General features: G+C 32.6%; 1 protein-coding gene across 3 annotated transcripts in view; it reads left to right on the forward strand.

Annotated features, from left to right (window-relative positions):
* The first annotated feature begins 641 nt into the window (after nt 1-641).
* The window catches only part of LOC148620325 (high-affinity choline transporter 1-like), a 39,420-nt gene continuing 21,778 nt past the window's right edge, over nt 642-18,283 (forward strand). The window contains exon 1 of one of the 3 annotated variants that reach the window (XM_088581104.1): nt 642-745. The gene's annotated coding sequence lies outside the window, so the exon portion shown is untranslated. Of the gene's footprint in view, nt 746-5,619; nt 5,787-7,076; nt 7,273-18,283 lie in introns of those variants that run through there. The other 2 variants (XM_088581101.1, XM_088581105.1) reach the window with 2 other exon arrangements.

The raw sequence follows: 18,283 nt of genomic DNA on the forward strand, positions 1-18,283 counted from the left end.
TTTTGACATGTGATCAAGAAAAAGGGGGAGGCATGTCAGAAATAAATTTTTAAAAATAGACCAATTTCTCAGAAAATGATTACTTTTAAAACTATTTCTTCATTAATATTGTTAAAAAACAAGTTGTGATTGATATTTTTTATTTGAAAAGTCAGAAAAAGTTCTTTGCAAATATTTAATCATTTAAGTATGGTAGAATATTGTCACTTTTTTGCTCGCACAACCTATATTTAAAAATCAAATATTTAAAAAAGTGCTTGTCACATTTCACTGAAACTTTGCAAATGCATTCAGTATGTGTGTAGGAAGATACCCGTATAGTTATTTATTTTTTCTAAGACAAAAAGTGACTCTTTAGGTTACAGACCACCAATTCAACCAATGAGCATTTGGAACGTACGCAAAAATAGTCCTACGCAGAAATTACCCCTGTTCCTCATAGTGCTGTGAAAAAAGTTCTCATCTCATTTAAAAAATTTAAACAGTTTCTGAAGGAAAAACATTTCTGTACATTTTATAGGTGCATTTTGCTTCTTGTGATGTGAAGCCTAATCTCCATAATGATTTCTAAATATACCCCTATCTTGTGAAAACACTGGGATTTCCCATGCTATTTATAGACACTTCACTTCCGGTGACCAGTACTGCACTGCAAGTCTGCTAACCCCACATGCCATTCTGAGGATTGTGAGCTGACATATGTAGAATCATGCTGATATATAGTCCTCTGCAGGTTAAAGTTAAGGTAAAGTCCAGAGAAGCCATTGAATATTGTGAAATTAGCATAGAAGCCTATGGGAAGTGGAATTAGTGGTTTTTAGCCTTAATTCCCGAACGATGACCGCACATTCTTTTGTTTAATCGTTCTTGCGTTTCTCCGACATATACTAAACCACATAAGTTGCATTCTAATCCATATATTAAGTTTGTTGATTTGCAACTTAAGTCATCGTGACTTCTTGTATGGAAGGTTTTGTTTGTAAGGGAACTGGAGAAGTAAGGGTCGGTTATAAGAATGTTGCATGTTTTGCAATTTTTAATACCACATTTTGATATGGTACAATGTGGTTCGTCATCGTTGTAGTCAAATATATCATTTAAAGTGATGGAACATGGTTTGATAATTTTGAAATAGTCCGAATTTTTGTACTTGAATAGATTGTCTGCAGACTGAACGTGTGATTGGGTACTTTCAGTTGAATTGGTTGGGGCACGTTCCATACCAGATGTGAGTGTGCTAAGATTCCCATCTGGGGACACCACATACTTACAAGACAACAGAGTGTCCGATCTGCTGTCAGGTTCGGACCTTTTTATACTGGGTGACGTCCGAGCCAGTTTTACCTATGATTTTTCAACTCTTTATACCATATAAAGTTCTTTGTTGTGTGTGTTTGTTTTCAATGTCTGGTCTTTGTCCCTGGATTGCACCATTTTTTTTAATTTCTGCTAGAATCTGCATTCGCTTGATTACTCTTTCAAGGAAAATATTTTTGTCAATTTTGGTTAAATTTACTTCAAACAAAGGTCCACTGGTTTACAAGAAAACAGTTGTCTGTTCTGTCACTAATTAGTAGGTCTTCACCACATTGTAATGGAATCTTTCAGTTAATAATATAATATTATAGTATATGGAAATAATATAATAGAGACAACAATTGCATTACCCTGACACTTTTATTGCTTATACAGCTTTTCCTTGTATTAAATGGCAGCAACTTTTGCTTTGCTCTTACAAAATTATTATTTGACCTTTAAAGGAAACATTTATATGGGACTGTAATGCCATTTCTTGTGCAATGATATGTAGGAGTGCTATGAGATTGATGCACTTTACAAGTTCTGCACGCTTATGAGATCTAGGTGTTCTTTGGCACTCCTGATCATATTTTAGTTACCCACTTTTTCTAATTAATTATCCTATTACTATATTAAATTCACATGTTCCTGTCTGCTTTTATATGATTTGTGTACAGTTTATATATTTTGCAATAGTTTTGATATTTTCACACTTCAACTGCCATTGTAAAAATAAATAAGTGATGTAAATTTTCTGGCTGATGCTGCCTCAAAGCTGTGATTTATAATATTTCATAGTATGTTATTCAACTGTACTTGTTTATATATTTTCTCCAGAATATAGTTTCCTTGTATTGCATGGATTTTCTAATATTCTTGCTTTTTAATTGAATCAAAGGAGTACCATCAATGAAGTTTTTTCATAAACAATTATTTGTAAAGTGTTTATGTACTTGTGTTTCAGTTGTCATTATTTGTGATGATTTTGCATATCTGTGGAGTTCCTAATTTGCAGATTGTATTGTAGCCTCTGTGTTTTAAATAGAATTTGTTTACATGTTGTTGCAAATTTGAATATCATTCAAACATATAAAACCATGAAAATTGGTAACTGAAGAAGATTATTATAAGGTACTAGTAGTAGTATACTGCTAGTACAAGACTTGTATATTAATGTAGTTCCACTTAACACTTGTCTGTATATGAGACTTATAACACATACTTGTATTTTTACTGAAATATGGCCACCAATTTATGCTTAATCATATGATGTAAAAAAAACAATATGAGGATGAACCTTCATAATATTTTTTTTATTTAGGTTTATGCATTTCCATAAAATTTTAAGATTTTTTTTTTCATTTGTCTCAAAGGCAAGTTGGTTTTGTTCTTTTTAATTTAATCTGTCTTAAAAGTAATATTAGGTAGTGGTAATTCAGGTAACAAAATTGTTTCTCAGATTTGAGTATGTTTATTTGCTGCGACTAATGTCGTTGAAATATATCTTAAACTTTCAGTCAAGTAGGCATTTTTTTCTTTTTCCACTTCTTCTTTCTTGAATTTAGTAATTAATTATTGGAATAATATCTTGAGTAGTCTAAAAATGTTGATAGTTTGAATAATGAAAATAAGAACATAAGTTGTGACATGGTTAACAAAAATAAGCAAAAAGTTCTGGCATATTTAAAAAGTAAAAAAGAAACTAAATACAGATAAAACAAAAAGAAAAATGGAGACTCAAATTTTTGGCTTTATTCTTGTTCATCAGGGGCCAATAGGACTGTAGCAGTGGAGAAACACTAACTGCAGATTTCATGAAAACTTGTGCTCCATTCTGGTGGTCCTTCAAGAAATCCTGTCAGTTCTATCTAACATCACTATTGCAAACTTCGAAGATATTGCCGTTCCAGAACAAATAATGCAGATATTTTGCCAATCAGGACAGACAGGACCAACCATTTTTCCTGAACTCTAAAAATGTTATCTTTGGTTTGGGAGACATCTTGTTTTTGCATTGTCTGTCTGTCTATATGTCTTTCTGTCTGTCCGTCACACTTTTGTGCAATTCCTTGGAAACTACTGCCCCAAATTTCATGAAACTTTGTAACTAGTTAGGACATGATATGTTGTTGTGCATATATCTATGACCTTATGATCCACTGAATTTTGTTGGAGTTATACCCCTTTGACCTGTCAGGTTTTGTTTATTTGCTTTTTTACTGAGTGAACTACAGAAAATAAACTTCACATTCTCTGTGATTGTTCCTGGTCAGATTATAATCCAACATCATTTTTATTTTTTTGTTTTGAGGTATTTTAAATTCTACAAAGATTCCATATTTGGCTCAATCTTCTTTTGTTAAAAAAAAAAAAAGCGGCAGCAGTCTTTACACTAACTGAATGAACTTGTAAGATGTATTATTTTGAAGATCTAAATAATTTTCTTAAAAAAAAACATACTTATTTGCAACAAAGAGTCTTTTCATTTCTTTTTTCTAATTAATAATTTTACAAAATGTCTATCACAGATCGTATGATTAACAAAATCAATCAATGTGTCACTCAGTGCTCAATTCATTACTGGGTACTTGAGGAAGGGAAAGTTTATGCTTAAATTCTTAGATACTGTACTCAAGTCTTCATGTTGAGTATACAGGTCATTGATTGTGTATTCTTGTCCATGCATCATTTCAAACTAAATCTAATCAGTATTTCTTTTATAATAAGTTTAAAGAGCAAAAGGAAAATATACTTAAGTACCAATGAAAAGGGGGATATATCTAAAGGGGGAAATCCATCGGCAAAAAAATGCTTTAGAAAACATGAACTGACAAGAGTAAACATGAAGAAAAACAAAAAATAAATACATGGAGAGACACACAGCTTGAACCATGCTAAAGGTAAAAAAACCTAAAAAAACAGGAAGAACCCAGGTGCTTTAGAAGGTGAGCAGTACCTGCTTTTTGCAAGGCACTCACTGTGTTGTGTGGTGAATGAGGAAGAAAATCCATGATAAATGTAGTTCATTGGTCATTCTGAAGACAAGTATGTCATAATGATCAACAGTGTCATGATGAAGACCTTAGAACTTTCAAAATGATGACTTCCATTATTGCACATTTCCTTGTTCCAGTAGTGTCTGTGTGAGCCACTTAGGTATATTTACTTACTGATAATAATATTTTCTAATTCTTAACATTTGATGATGTTTATGTTATGAAAAAGGTTTAGTTCTGATAATGAGGTAATTAGGCAAGGATATCATTTATGATGGAGAAAAGAGTGGATATTATGAAACACAACAAATGCATCATTAAGTCCAAAAGACAGGAAATACCTGAAGGAAGCAACCATTGCACTAACATAGGAGTGGTTGTGGGTGTGCCTGGGTGGTGGTGGTGGTAAAAAACACACTTGATTATTTTCAGAGAAGCTTTATATAGGTATGCCAATTATTGTTGGATTCCATTTCAAACTCCAGCAACATCAACTTCCTGTATGATGACTATATGAAGCAGGGGTGTCTCAAGTTTCTCTTGTTTAATTTGTTCAATACTGGAACCAGTATACATGGCTCATTTGTGCCACTTATTGTAGAGTTTTAGTTCTTAAGTTGAATTTGTTTTTTTTAAGTCTTCATCATTAGAGGTAGAAATGTAAGTTAATCTATAACATGCATTAGAATACTTAATGAAAGCATGTTTGTTTTACTCAATAATTGTCTTATTTATTTGAAAAGTGTTGAAAGAATCAACTATTGAATATAAAAGAAAGAAATTCATAACTGAGTTTTTTCATTGTCAATCCGAAATGTTCTGCAATAGAGTATATCCAAATCAATTTTTGAATTTTCATTTTTTAAATCCTTTCCTGTATTTACATTGAGTCCAGATACACACTGAGACAAGTGTTTTCATTGTTTGGAAATTTATAAGAGATAAAATAATCAATTGCAGCACTAAAGACTTATTGACTGAAAAATTGTAGAAAGTAATGCTTCAGAGCCGGAGACAGTGATGGAGCACATTTTCCACGTCACTTGTACGCTGTTTCGGAATCAATCAGGTTAACAAAGCCAATAAAATAAACACAACTATAATTGATAAGAAAAGCCCTGCAATGTTCTTGTTGAATAATGTAAAATGTTTCCCTCTAGAAAAATATAATAATTTGGAATAACTTTACCATGAAATAAAGATTACAACGAGATCAAAGCATATGAAATCTTAGCTAATGAGGATATTGCAAAAATGAGATATCGGTCCCTTTAATGAGGTACAGGAATCAATAAATACCACTTTTGTCATTTCCAAAATAGGAGCACGAGATCAATACGTTGGAAATCTTCATTGATTGGGGAAGAAAGATTTTCAGGATTTATTTTAGAGTGTAAGAACAATTTTTGGGATTGGCGCCACAGACATTCCTTGAGTTAGTGACAACTGGATTTGGGAACAATATCTTTTTGGTAATTACTGAATTTAAAGGTAACTATTTTCCTTTTGGCAATTATGAACTTTTTGTTTTAATATATATATTGGTACATTATTGGAACTTTCATTTTGAAACTTAGGATTTTTAGTTCAATACTTAGAAATTGTGTAAGTTGGATTAGTAAGTTGTCCTTGCCTTATTCAGCTAACCTAACTCCTTAGCCATGCTGGCATCACTAATCACCTTAGTGAAGGTTTGTTTTACAAATTATTTTTTTTTACTCATTTTCTAAATTCCAAAATAATTCTTAATTCATGTAATACCTTGTTATTTGTTTTTTGTTTGTGACAAATATAATTATTACATTTTTGATTCCTTTTACTAAATCTGTAAAAAAAAGTAACAATTTTACAGAGGACTTTGGTGTGGTACTTTGTTATTCTTTTTCTAATAAACATAAGCGTATCAAATTATGGTAGATTTGGAGATAAGTAGTAGCCTTTGTTAGAATCATGCAAATGCTGTAATATGTGATACAACCCAAAAAAGGCTACACATTTTTATTTTTGTTATTAAGTTGTTTTATGGATCTATATGATGAAATATATAATCATTCATTCCAATCCATCTATTCTTAAAAGATAATTTACATTGAAAACTAATTAGTTTCTATTGTATTTCAGTGTCATTTACAGAGTTATCTCCCTTGATATTGTTGTGTAGTACATTTCTTATAAATCATATCTCCTATGAACAGGGGTTATAAGAAAAGCCACATGTTTATATCTGTTTACTATAAAATTTTAAACAAAGTATCAAAAATAAAATATGTAGGCTTTAGTACCATGAATCATATTTTGCATGATTCTTAGATAGAGTACTACTGAACACATTATCTAAAACATCATTTTCTTTGTTTAAATGGGAAAGTTATATGTTTGTTGTAAAAAGGTTTTTTTTTTTTTTCATTGTTTTTGTCATGTAGAAAAATGGTGAACATTTATCATTACTATCAACAGTAGAAGTTAGTCTGTGTGTTATACAAGGTTTTTGTAAATTTTAATCAATTTCACAAAGAAAAATTCAAGAGAAAATTAAGGAATGCCAATGACCAAATTTCTTTCAGACTGAAACTGATAAAATAACAATTGTTGTTCTAGAATAGAACGGTTATTTTTGAAGAGGTTAATATTTATTATGAAACTGTCAGGAAATTTCACATAAAGAATGGAAAACATTAAGATACTGGTAATAAGTAATAAAGATCTTCATTTTTTAGTTTTGCCTCAAAGTATTGTCTTTCTTTCTATTTTATATGGAAGAAAAAAACTAACACTTTTGACCCGTTTTTTTGGGGTTTTTTTTAAGGTTTTTGTATCATTACAATCTGTATAAACACCCAATCCTTGTAAAATACTTCCTTGTTAAACATTTCATTTCTACTACCATTATATTTGTGAAAAAAAAATTGAAGTTGAAACATAGCGTTATGGAAATATGTTTACATTTGGTTGTAGACTGGAAGTTGTTTATGATATTGTAAGTTGTATAGTGGGAATCGTCTTTATAACATCTGTTGTCATCATGTTCTGTTTAATTCTGTTGAGGTTTCTTTTTAAGACTGGAAAAAAATGCAGTCATATTATGTTTTGATGTTGTTGTCGTTATTGTTCAATTTTTCATTTCCATGTGATTGTTTTAGTTGTAGTGGACTAAATATCTTGAAATTTTGATATATTATTACTTGCTGCTGAAGGAAGCTTGTTAATTAAAATGGGGTCATGGCCCTGCCATTATATGCAAGAAGGGGTGAAAGGGGTAACTTAGGTGTTTATTTAAATTGATATAGGTTTATTTCTAATTTAATTTTCACAGTTCAGGCTTGTACAATATCTTGAATTAGCAGTTATGCTCAACCAGATATTGTAATTTCTTGGAATCTGGCATGTAAATTTAAAGACTGCAATTTACTTTGATTAAGAACCTTAAAAAAATTCATAAATTGTAGAAATATTGGTTGAAGACTATAAAAAAAAACAATTTTGTTGGTCAGGTTACTGTGGATGTGTAAATTGGATATTGTCCCAACTTACCCGTCCTACTTAGAAAAACACCACAAGTAGTCATTTAATCATTTTACATCCACCAATCTCTCCCTCCTCGCCCACATAAAAGAAATAAAATAAAACAAACAACAAAAATAAAGGAAAAAAAAAGCCAAGGAGGGGTTTTCTTCCTAGCTAATTTCTGAAGTGAACATATTTGCAGTTGTCAGCATTTGTGTTTTTTTTTTAATTCAGTGATTCATTATTGTTTGAAAAAATCTATTTCACAGGTGTTTTTTTCCAGGAATGTCTGTCCACTGTGAAAACAGTGAAATTGGTCCATCATGGAAATGAGAACTTCTTAAAATATATTCTGATTTAATTAATGTCAATCTTCATGTATTATTCAATCCATGCTAATTAAAATTCTATTGTATACTTATACAATAACAATTTTTCAAAACTGATGGTGCAATTCAAAGACAGAATTTCAATTCGTAATATAAAGTATTCCAATTACAGAGTCTAGGATGGAGAGAGCTGATTCAGTCATAGTTTGTAATACTAATAAGCATTAAAGATTTTCCTTATGTTAAATGAAAAATCATCATTTTGTGATTTTATTTTATCAAATTTGGTTCTATACTAATAAATCAATGATGTAAGGAACTAAGTGTCTGGGTTATCATTACTTTTAAGAGCTTCCTTTAGATATTTCCTAGTTGAATTAAATCAACAAATTTATTCATGCAATTATTAAAGCTTGTATTAGGCCTAGAAAGTTAAGCATATTCGTACAAGTTGTTGAAAAACAATTAAGTATAAATTTAGGTATGGTTCTGTCTAAAAATCAGGCAGAAACTTACCGGTAATCTTAAGTAGTCTAGACTATTGAATAGACTTTGATGGGGAGGTTTAAATGCACATATTGGTCAGTTTGTGCCTAGTTTAGGACAGGTCCCTATATGAGCCTCTTCGTGCCCCTCCCCATTTTTTTTCTATAATTGACATACTTTTCACATATTTTTTGTTTTTTCCCCTCTTTCTATACAACATGGGTCAATAGAAATGCCAAAAATACCACCAAACTGCAGTTACTATCCATGTACAGTTTCCGATATGTGTGGGAAACTGGACATTGATAATAACTGCAGTTTGATGGTATTCTTGGCAATTGTAGGTCGGTTCCAATTACCATCGACCCTCTTGGATCTGCAGTCTCAAGGGTTTATTGGGCAAAAATGTTTTTTGCAAAAGGTGTCCATGTATCATTTTTTTGTTTACTTTTGCATGATTCTTTGATGGAACTGTACCAAAAAGAACCTTCTTAAAGTGCCAGATTTGACAAGATTTTGAAATACATGTTTTGATTAGACAGGTCTTTACAATCATTTTAGAAACTATAGATGTTGAAATTTAGATTAAAATTAATGCCATTGTAGGCAAAGTTCCTAATTTAGATGTGACATCCCATTCAATTTTATTCTCTGTAGACAAGGAGTCATATTAATATGGAATCTCTCTATAAACAAATTCGGTCAATGTATGCATCACAGATTAAAGCACGGGATTGTGATATAACTTCATAAAAGAGAAGATAAAATTGTCTCATGAAAGAAAAATAGTGAAAATATGGTGAAACCTGTATGGATGAATATGTAGGTTTGTTCAGTTTAAGAAGCCTGTTAACACAAGTTCTAAATGCCCTTGTACAGATATAAAACAGAGGCAGACCCAGTATTTCAGGTGAGATGTGCATAAATAGAATTACCAGTAAAAGCCAAGTGAAGCAAGGCAAGACAATTTTTTTGGATTGTGAAATGTCAAGATTTCCAGATTGTAGATGTTTTGTAGTCGAGCCAGGAAGTATCACAGTGAATCTGTGAGGGTGGGATATAATGTTTTGTAGTTGAGCCAGGAAGTATCACAGTGAATCTGTGAGGGTGGGATGTAATGTTTTGTAGTCGAGCCAGGAGGTATCACAGTGAATCTGTGAGGGTGGGATGTAATGTTTTGTAGTCTGGACAGGAAGTGTCAGTGAGACTGTTAAGGTGGGATGTGATGTTTTGTAGTCTGAACAGGAAGTGTCACAGTGAGACTGTTAGCATGGGATGTGATGTTTTGTAGTCTGGACAGGAAGCGTCACACTGAGACTGTTAGCATGGGATGTGATGTTTTGTAGTCGAGCCAGAAAGTATCACAGTGAGACAGTTAGCATTGGATGTGATGTTTTGTAGTCTGGAAGGAAGTGTCACAGTGAGCTGTTAGTGTGGGATGTGATGTTTTGTAGTCTAGACAGGATGTATCACAGTGAGCCTGTTAGCATGGGATGTGATGTTTTGTAGTTTGGAAGGAAGTGTCACAGTGAGCCTTTTAGCGTGGGATGTGATGATTTGTAGTCTAGACATGAAGTATCACAGTGAGACTGTTAGGGTGGGATGTGATGTTTTGTAGTCTAGACAGGGAGTGTCATAGTGAATCTATTAGGGTGGAATGTCATGTTTTGTAGTCTAGACAGGAAGTGTTACAGTGAATCTGTTAAGGTGGAATGTCATGTTTTGTAGCCTAGACAGGAAGTGTCATGCTGAGACTGTAAGCATGGGATGTGATGTTTTGTAGTCTACACAGAAAGCATCACAGTGAGCCTGTTAGCATGGGATGTGATGTTTTGTAGTCTAGACAGGAAGTGTCACACTGAGACTGTTAGCGTGGGATGTGATGTTTTGTAGTTTGGAAGGAAGTGTTACAGTGAGCCTTTTAGCGTGGGATGTGATGTTTTGTAGTCTAGACATGAAGTATCACAGTGAGACTGTTAGGGTGGGATGTGATGTTTTGTAGTCTAGACAGGGAGTGTCACAGTAAATCTGTTAGGGTGGAATGTCATGTTTTGTAGTCTAGACAGGAAGTGTCACAGTGAATCTGTTAGGGTGGAATGTCATGTTTTGTAGTCTAGACTGGAAGTGTCACAGTGAATCTGTTAGGGTGGGATGTCATGTTTTGTAGTCTAGACAGGAAGTGTCACAGTGAATCTGTTAGGGTGGAATGTCATGTTTTGTAGCCTAGACAGGAAGTGTCACGCTGAGACTGTAAGCATGGGATGTGGTGTTTTGTAGTCTACGAAGAAAGCATCACTGTGAGCCTGTTAGCATGGGATGTAATGTTTTGTAGTCTGGACAGGAAGTGTCACACTGAGACTGTTAGCGTGGGATGTCATGTTTTGTAGTCTAGACAGGAAGTATCACAGTGAGACTGTAAGTGTGGGATGTGATGTTTTGTAGTCTAGACAGAAAGCATCACAGTGAGCCTGTTAGCATGGGATGTGATGTTTTGTAGTCTGGACAGGAAGTGTCATACTGAGACTGTTAGCCTGGGATGTGATGTTTTGTAGTCTAGACAGGAAGTATCACAGTGAGACTGTAAGTTTGGATGTGATGTTTTGTAGTCTAGACGGGAAGTATCACAGTGTGACTGTTAGGGTGGGATGTGATGTTTTATAGTCTGGACAGGAAGTGTCACACTGAGACTGTTAGCATGGGATGTGATGTTTTGTAGTCTAGAGGGAAGTATCACAGTGAGACTGTAAGTGTGGGATGTGATGTTTTGTAGTTTAGACAGGAAATGTCACACTGAGCCTGTTAGCTTGCGATGTGATGTTTTGCTAAGATATTTAAAACTGACATTATTCTGTTTAACAGTGATGTCACAGTTGATTTGAAGTAGGGTTTCATTGGTTATATTGCTGATATTTTTCAGTATCACAGCAGTAGTACGAGATAAAAATTATCTGGCAGTAAGAACAATGGAAAAACACTTGAATACTACATGAGGAATTGATTGATTTTGAATTTTTTGCCTCAATCATTAAAGAATTAGTGACCATAAGGGTCCAGAAACATATATTTTCATAAAAAAAACTGGGTGTAAACTGCTTAGGAGTTGCTTATTTCTTAATAACCAACTTTAATTGGGCTTTGTTTAGATTTTAATAACAGTTCTGTCTTAAATATGAATAGAAAGTATTTTCTAAAATTAATATTGATGATGTAATAAAAAATGTCAAAAAGCTATTTCCATCTTTAGTTGTCTTCACTATCTTAGATTTGTTGTTTATTGTTTTCTTCAAAAATATTCTCTTTCATTTAAACTACTAAACAGAATGTAATCAAATTTGTATACAAACCATCATTAAATTATGTTCTTGAAAATAATGTCCATTACACTAATTGAGCATTAAACCCAGTCACCAATTCTATTTTTAGAATACATTGGTATATGGGTATAGTTACCAGTTTCAACATATCTCCAAAATTATATGAGAAATATAACAAGAATAGGTATGATGTAGATGTCAAAGAGACAATAGTCCGACCAGGATGAAAATGTCAGCAAAAGGTCATCCATCGGTCTACAATGAACAACAAGGAAACCCTCACACCACAGGGCAGCTGGCCCCAAAACAACAAGGAAACCCTAACACCACAGGGCAGGCTGCAGCTGGTCCCAAAACAACATGATACACAGGTACAACGAATAGTTGCCCCTATATACTAAAGTAACTTAAAAAATAAACTAAACAAGAATGCATGTATAAACTTGCCACCTTCATATTAAAGTCTACATTGGGTTGAAGTTAACTTTTGTCTCACAAAGTTGAATATTGTGAATTTTGTGGCACCAAATTGAAGTGATCTTAAAACAAGTCTGTGTAACATGATTTTGTATGACAAAAATGATTTTGTTATGACGGAATTCAAATTTGTGTACAAAAAGTTGATTTTGATCACAAAAAGATCAAGTCCCATTCGGTGCCCCGTAGAAGTTGTATGAACATTTATAGGTATGAATTATTCTTGGAAGGTCAAAATTGATGATTTTTCCTGTTTTTGGCTTCTGTCTTGAACCCTATGGAAAGAAACTTTAGTAAGATGATCCTCCGGACAATACCTACAAAAGTGTGCTTGGATAAAAGCTGTATGACAACTCCTTAATGGAAAAAGAAAAAAAGATTTGCTTCTTTGGTTTTGTATCATGAACACAATGATAAATGGAAAGAAACTTTCAGTTGATAAAATGATCTTGCGGCATAGTATACAAAAACCTATTGGGTGAAGTTATATGACATTTATTTTTAAGAGTTTTTGTCCTTGGGGTGCAAAAAAAATCAGTTTCATTATTTTTGGTATTGTTTATAGACAGGAAGAAACTTAATATATTAAACAATTCTAATGACAAACCAAAAGTCTGGATCAAAGTTTCACTTCCTTACAGATCTTATTGACTTTGAAAGACCAGAGATTATTGCTCTTTTTTGGCTGGGTTTACAATGCCATAGATATATTTAAGAAATAAATCATGGAAACTATTTAATCATTGTTTTACCATGGGCTCGTCATTTATGTCACATTGTTAAATAACAACATAAATGGCCAGTGACTTATTTCAATTCTTTGAAGCTTTGAAGCATGTCATATTAGAATTTGTAATAGTCTGCATTCATTCTGTGTCCATCCATCTGTCAGTCATGGGTACTTTGTGGAACCCAACCCATCTGTCAGTCATGGGTACTTAGTGGAACCTTCTGAGATCAGCTATTGTATCTCATTAAAGCCTACAGGGGGTTAAACTTGATTAAATAACACCATCATTTTGTTTTGACTGATTTTATGTTGTTTTTTCCTAAAAGGCAGGTGTATTTTGCTCTTTGAAACATCTTGTATCATATTTTAAAATGAAACTGATGGGTTTAAAAAGAAAATGTGAGCTGAATACCCTAGAAACAAGGACTAACAGTAATAACTAGTTAACGCAGGATAGTGAGAAAACAAAGTTCTTGGAAAACCAGTAGGACATTGCATTGTTTATATTAAACCAATCCTTAATTGAAAAATGTACAGCAATTTGAAACATTGAAAAAAAGAAACAAATCACTACTAACTGTGGGGTAGTGGATAAGACATTTACTTCTGTAAGATAAGGCTTTGGATAGAACAAATCACTACTAACTGTGGGGTAGTGGATAAGACATTTACTTCTGTTAGATAAGGCTTTGGATAGAACAAATCACTACTAACTGTGGGGTAGTGGATAAGACATTTACTATTGTAAGATAAGGCTTTGGATAGAACAAATCACTACTAACTGTGGGGTAGTGGATAAGAAATTTACTTCTGTTAGATAAGGCTTTGGATAGAACAAATCACTACTAACTGTGGGGTAGTGGATAAGACATTTACTTCTGTTAGATAAGGCTTTGGATAGAAGAAATCACTACTAACTGTGGGGTAGTGGATAAGACATTTACTTCTGTAAGATAAGGCTTTGGATAGAACAAATCACTACTAAATATGTGATAGTTGATAAGCATGCAAGACATTTACTTTTGTAAGATAAGGCTATGGATAGAACAAATCACTACTAACTGTGGAGGTAAGCATGTAAGATATTTACTTCTGTAAGATAAGGCTTTGGATAGAACAAATCACTACTAACTGTGGGGTAGTGGATAAGAAATTTACTTCTGTTAGATAAGGCTTTGGATAGAAGAAATCACTACTAACTGTGGGGTAGTGGATAAGACATTTACTTCTGTAAGATAAGGCTTTGGATAGAACAAATCACTACTAAATATGTGATAGTTGATAAGCATGCAAGACATTTACTTTTGTAAGATAAGGCTATGGATAGAACAGATCACTACTAACTGTGGAGGTAAGCATGTAAGATATTTACTTCTGTAAGATAAGGCTTTGGATAGAACAAATCACTGCTAACTGTGGGGTAGTGGATAAGAAATTTACTTCTGTTAGATAAGGCTTTGGATAGAAGAAATCACTACTAACTGTGGGGTAGTGGATAAGACATTTACTTCTGTAAGATAAGGCTTTGGATAGAACAAATCACTACTAAATATGTGATAGTTGATAAGCATGCAAGACATTTACTTTTGTAAGATAAGGCTATGGATAGAACAAATCACTACTAACTGTGGAGGTAAGCATGTAAGATATTTACTTCTGTAAAATAAGGTTTTGGATAGAATAAATCACTACTAACTGTGGAGGTAAGCATGTAAGATATTTACTTCTGTAAGATCAGGCTATGGATAGAACAAATCACTACTAACTGTGGAGATAAGCATGTAAGATATTTACTTCTGTAAGATCAGGCTATGGATAGAACAAATCACTACTAACTGTGGAGATAAGCATGTAAGATATTTACTTCTGTAAGATCAGGCTATGGATAGAACAAATCATTACTAACTGTGGGGTAGTTGATAAGCATGCAAGACACCTGTCAGATAAGGCTTTGGATAGAACAAAAGCATTTTCCTCTGAGCAGTATATATTTGGCATGTCACAGTCAAGATGAAAAGTTTTTTTTACTTTTAAGTTGTTGTATTATCATAGATTAATACTCAGAAATATTTATTAGAGTTTAAGTTTATAGATGTTAATCTACGAATGGATGATGCTGTAAGAAACAATATGTTTGATTCCTTGTTGGTTTGTGTCTAGATTCTGATACATATCTTTGTTAAAGACCAATGCTGACATGTGTCATCCTTCTGGGAGATCATATTAATTAATTGCTTTGTTTGGAGTACCCCAGAGATACATTGTCTTAATCACCTATTGTAGGATTATATGTTGGGAGAATTCACTGCTTATTTATTGCTTTTGGCATTTTCATCACATTGTCAAATCACATTGCTTCGTGACATTTGCATTTTTATGTGCAGATATGGTTTTTGCCATTTACAAGCGAAGGTTTTTTTAAACCACATTGCATTCCATCTGAAAAGATTTAGTGTTTTTTATTATGGTCCAAAGCTCTTTGTTTTAAGCTTCATTTTTGTGGTATTTTGATAAATTATTTAATTATTTCCAAACTGCTCTTTATATTTACTTACTCTTTTGGATGGGATATTTTTTCTGTTTTAAAGAAAAAAAATTAAACAGCTATTTTATGCCTTTTAAACTTTTCACAAAAAAAAATCGTTAATAAAGATGTTATGTACTCTTTAAACATTACATTTTAGCATTCAATGAAAGAACATTATTTTGCATAAATCTAGTGGGTGTTTTAAAAGGCTTCGGAAACGATTTTGTGACATTCATGTAAAATCCATACATAAAATCGTTAATTGAAAGCTAGAAGGTCTTATTATGTGAAATATTGTCTAAGCAACTAGCTTTACACAGCGCCAAATCACTAAATTGATTCTGCCGTTATAAGCTTGATAACGAATCAGTCAATTTGATGTATTTGTGCTTGTATTGATTAAAGAAAGCTTGTAACGGGAAACTCAGCATACACAAACAACTGCTTGTTCTATACATAGAAAGTGTTCAATGTATCACAACTTGAATTATAGGATTATTGGATATCACAAACAGAGTAAAATATTTGAGTAGTTAAAGGTTCCGGTTTCACTTTTTCTAGACATTCCTAATAACAGTCTGAATAGCAAAACAGCCACTTTGTTCAGAAATGTACTTCCTTTGTTACTGAATAGAGTGGCGTGTCTTATCTTAGAGAAGTGTTCTTTGACAAGTGCTAATTCCAGGAAGAGGACCCTTGAAATTGATTAAACAACACTTTATTGGCAAATAGAAGTTTATTTACTTGTCAAACAGTATTTTTCCAGCTTATCTATTATTGACTAATTAGTCATTAGATACTACAAACAGTTCATAAGGGTGCAGTAGTCTTGATTTATATTCACAGGATTGCTGATGATTCAAGTACCAATATGTACAAGATTCAGACACTGCCAATGGTTATGAGGTGATTCAAAGTGCAGAAAAACCCACTGAACAAACTATGCTTTTTTTATCCATATATACAGTATATTTACATGTCATTAGCTGTAGCCTTTGCTGTATATAGAGCTGTATTTTGGAGAATGCCATACATTCACCTTGAAAATGAACCAAATCAAGAACTTCCAATAAGTGCCAATTTCATATACAGTCTGTAGTATGTAGTTTTGTCCCAACAACCTAATGACATGCTCAGTCTGGTTATGTGGTCTGTAGTTGTTTCTGAATTAGAATTTGTGAGTTTTTGACATACATGAATCATATTCTGTCTGATGTTGGTAGTCTTCTACTTAGATCAGAAACCAAAACTTAAAAAAAAAAAAAATCAAATTCTTGGAAAAATTTTACCTTCTCATTTATCTAAATTTTTTGAAAGAACTGTAAGAAACAGTAGCTATTAATATATAGCTATATTTTGGTAAATGTGCATTCATCACCCTGGATAATAAACCAAATCGACAACTATTTCATATACAGGATATATATTTTTTGTCTCAAAAGTGCAACAACCAAATGAAAAACTATGTGGTTTGTAACTGTTTCTGAATTAGAATCTTTGTGGATCTTTAACATACATGGACCACCTTCTGTCTGATGTTGGTAAAGTACTACTTAAATGGATTTGACTTAGGGGCAATTGATTTCTTTTGTAGATGGAATCAAAGCTTAGAAAAAAATCAAATCTCTGAAAAATTTCACCTTCACATTTATCTGGTTTTTTTTAAGGAACTATCCCATCAAATTTATACAATTGTGTTTTAACAAAATATAGCATCCTTTTTAAAGAAAATACTTTCTTTTGTACTGACTGAACTGCATTTTATTAACTCGTGAAATGCTGATTACGTGGGCTAAATGGTATGGTGTCTTCATCAATTAAGAATTGGTAAAGCTGATTACCATAACTTTATTACTGCGAAAACACTCAAAGGTCATTTTATTTATCAAGTTCTCATTCACCTGCCAAAAATAGTAAGCAAGATTTTATTTATTTCCAGAAAAACTCTGTAGAGAGTTAAATTTTCATTCTTTTTCAATTTAAAAAAAAGTATTAGAAACTAGCAGAATAAATGTTTGAGATATAACTTTAAACCTATTCAATCGGAGATGGATCCAAAGCTTTTAAGCCGGGGCTTCCAGAGGTGTTTCAGAAAGATAGGGGGTCCAGGCTATTATTTGCTCAATTTCGCTATATTGTCTATTTTTAGACTTACCTTTGCCCTCTTGTTTTATTTATGTGCTGTGTTATTCTTTTTGTCTTATTGTTTACTTAGATATACAATATTTCAAATCGGAGAAAATCATTATAATTTTACCACTACTTGTACTTTAAATACAAATTGTATCTATTTAGGGAAGTAATTATGTCTGCTTAAACAGCAATGTGAAGAATGAATCATTCATACTTATATAAATACACATCATGTGAATGTCGTTATTTTAACACTTCTTGGAGGCTGTTCATCTGATCCTATGTTTTTTATATGAAACTCACAAATCACTTAGTTTGTATATCAAATTAAGATGAATACTTTCAGAGTTCTGAATGTAGAAAACACATTTGAATTTCCAAAATATAATATCTTGGTTTCCCGTGGTTAAAGAGGGAACATATTTTTGTATCAAACAAGTTTTCATAGGAGCAAAGGCACTTTAACCTATTTGACCCTCCCCCCCCCC

The sequence above is a fragment of the Perna viridis genome, chromosome 4 (assembly GCF_037379345.1).
Source record: "Perna viridis isolate PV_CMFRI_1.1 ecotype Kerala chromosome 4, ASM3737934v1, whole genome shotgun sequence".
Lineage (NCBI taxonomy): Eukaryota > Metazoa > Mollusca > Bivalvia > Mytilida > Mytilidae > Perna > Perna viridis.